At 39.8% G+C, this 3,284-nt stretch overlaps 1 non-coding gene across 1 annotated transcript in view; it reads left to right on the forward strand.

The window, feature by feature from the left end:
* Positions 1–3,198: 3,198 nt before the first annotated feature.
* LOC145392637 (5S ribosomal RNA) overlaps positions 3,199–3,284 on the forward strand; it is a 119-nt gene continuing 33 nt past the window's right edge. Inside the window, exon 1 of the ribosomal RNA XR_013896051.1 lies at positions 3,199–3,284. This exon is cut by the window's right edge and continues 33 nt beyond it. This is a non-coding gene — a ribosomal RNA (5S ribosomal RNA).

Here is a 3,284-nt window from a genome sequence, read left to right on the forward strand (position 1 = left end):
AGCAGGTACTGAGATCCATGGTGAAAATGTCCCTTCACGCACCGACACAGGTGAGGTCTGACAGGAATCTGACCTTACCTGTCTGGTGGTGTCCCCTTTCCCTCCTGGGGAATTCCTCGTTTACAATCCACGCCCCTCCCCCCCCCCCCGCCCTCCCACACACACAGGCGTGTCTTTCCTTCTCTCTCTCTCTCGCCACACCGGGTCAGGTGAGGTCATACAGGAATCTGACCTGACTTGTCTGTTGTGTCCTCTTTCCCCCTTGGGATTTCCCGCTTACAACCCACCCCACCTCACCTCTACCTCCCACCCTCCCACCAGGGTTGCCAGACGGCCGTTTTCACGGCCAGATTTCTCAAATTTGGCCGAACTGAAAATCGTCTGGCCGTGATGAAAGTTGATGCCCACGGCCAAACTATTTTGCCGTAATTTGGCCTAAATTCATTCCTGTTACGTAGATAGAGAATAAAATATAATTTGTTGCAATGTGAACAGAAACTTCGCAAACTCTTGAAAGAACGTGATGTAGGGTAGGTAGTGCCAGACCCTTACCTCCCCCTCCCTCCCTCCCTTTCCTCCTTTCTCAATTGAGTTTGAACCTTTTACAACAATAAATTTTTCAATTCAAATTGACACGTTCAGTTCGAAGTGCCGCCAGTTAAGCACTACCAGTTTCGTCAAATTATTATTGCTACATACCTCGATAATGCAATGACTTACCGTAATTCTTGAGGACAATAATATTTTTTGTAATATTTACCTTTTAATATCATATTGCCATTCCTAGAAGAGAGTCCATAGTTTTTTTTTTTTATCACTTTATTAGAATAAATCCTCGTTTGTGTATCTAGCAATTAATAGCTATACAAATAGCAGAAATTTTTGTATGTGGTAGCTAAACGCGTGGCGGAAGCCGGTAAAAATACCAGTTTCCGTTTCTCCCTCTCCCTGAGTGAGCTGATCAGCTAGTGCCCATTGATATATTACCTGTTTATTGTTACAGGCACTTGAGTGTTGATAACATGGCCAGTAAAAAGTGGAAAGGACGTTATGACAATGGCAGGAAATATAATAAGTCGTGGGAGGAGAAGTATGTTTGGGTAAGCAGAGCCAGTGATGGAAGTGAAAATGCTTTTTGCAAATTGTGTAAAACTCAGATAGCGCCTAAAGAATCTCGTTTGGGGGATGATGCAAAATCAAAAGGACACACTAGCAGGATTAATGCTTCATCAATGTGTAGGCCACTGTACGTGAATCAAGCAGTGTGTAAAGACGAATAAAAATTTATAACTTTTGTTAAAGGAAAATATCAAGCCCACTTCCGACAGCTACTGCAACAGTGAACTTCAGATTCTTCACAATTTTATGTAAGGTAAATATTTAATGTATATGTAACATAATTTGTGTAACTTATAATTCTGATATCAATATGAATATTCTTTGGCCGTAATTTGGCCGAAATTAAACAATGGTTTGGCCGATTTGGCCGTCAGATGCTTCTGAAATTGGCCGTCAGCCTCGTCGCGAATCTGGCAACCTTGCCTCCCACATAGACACGCATTAAAAGGGGCCTTTGTACTGTATTGTCAGCATGTCTTTCATTCTCTCTATCTTGACCTCTGAAGATGGTGGCAGTGCCCATGGAAACTATTTGGTAAATATATTTTCTGTCTGCAAGTGTGGGTTTTATTCACCGTTGGTGATGATTACACAGTCATATAATGATTTTTTAAATTCGTATGATTTTTATATATTTTTGGGCTCTTAATTATGAAATGAAAACCACTTTTCTCCATGACGTAACATATCTTCACAGAGACACCTTTTTTGGTTCTAAAATATATATTTTTCGGTTATTTTGCATTCTATAATTATTTTCATGTGCATATGTGATTACAGTGATAATATGTTTGAATTTAGCATTTTCTATATTAAAATTCTTGTTTAAAATAATAGTTATTTTATTTGATGATAAGCCAGAATATAGCTGGAACACAACACAGTGATGAGTCATACCGGTACTGGAATGCAGCAAACATACCTCAGTGTGACTCAGTTTGTTGACAAGTGTCCTTGTAAATTACTTTCAGTGGAATGTTTCTTTTTTTATCACCGTAATATTTATTGAAAACAGTGGTTTACTGGATTGACCTTTGGTTTAATGCACTGTCGAAGTGGCCTAGTGCAGAAACTTGGCAGAGATTATAATTCAGAAGAATGGGGACTATTTATAGATTCATCTAAAAGAAGCCTGAAAGGGGTAATTCTTCATAAGGGTACTACTGTAAATACGCATCAATACCTGTTGCTCATTCTGTGCACTTAAAAGAAACGTGCCAGAATTTGGCAAATCTTCTCAAGAAAATCGCCAACAATGAACATCGTTGGTTCATATCTGGTGACCTGAAAGTTCAGTGTATCTTAATGGGTCAACTGTCAGGGTTTACAAAATTCTCATGTTTTCTTTCTAGAGGGGACAGCAGAGCCAATGATTTACAATGGGATCAGACGGAATGGCCAAATAAAAAAAATCTACAGCTTGGTGCCACAAACATCACCAGACCTAGCTTGGTGAATCCAGACAAAGTGTTGCTACCACCGCTTCATATTAAGTTTGGATTAATGAAGCAGTTTGTCAAAGCCCTATCAAAAGATGGAACCTGTTTTATGTATCTGTGCCAAAAGTTTCTTGTTTGTCTGAAGCAAATTGAAGGAGGGCACATTTACTGGACCTGATATTAGAAAAATGATTTCTGATGCAGAATTTAATGGTGCGATGGACAACCTGGAGCGAGAGGCTTGGGTATCATTCAGAGAAGTTATTTGTAGGTATTTAGGAAATGATGAAGATCCAAATTAAAACGAAACTGTGAGAAACTTATTGGTCAAGTTTAAGGAGATGGGTTGCAATATGAGTCTGAATGTTCATTTTTAGGATTCACATTTGGAATTCTTCCCTCAAAATCTTCGGACGATGAATGAACAGAGTGGAAGATTCCTTCAGGATATCAATGACATGAAAAGAAAGTACCAGGGACTTTGGGATGTCAGATGATGGCCGACTACTGGTGGATGATTCACAGGGAGGCATGGGAAAAACTGTACAAATGGCTGGCCACCAAACAAAGCGTAGGAGGAAAAAAACTGAGAAGTTACAAAGACTAGAGAAGTAATATGTGAGTAATGGAAACTACGATATTTAACGGCCATACCACGTTGAGTACACCGCTTCCCGTGCGATCAGCGAAGTTAAGCAACGTTGGGTCTGGTTAGTACTTGGATGG

This window comes from Coenobita brevimanus, chromosome 2 (genome assembly GCF_032717465.1).
Source record: "Coenobita brevimanus isolate Jiangsu-jjx chromosome 2, ASM3271746v2, whole genome shotgun sequence".
Lineage (NCBI taxonomy): Eukaryota > Metazoa > Arthropoda > Malacostraca > Decapoda > Coenobitidae > Coenobita > Coenobita brevimanus.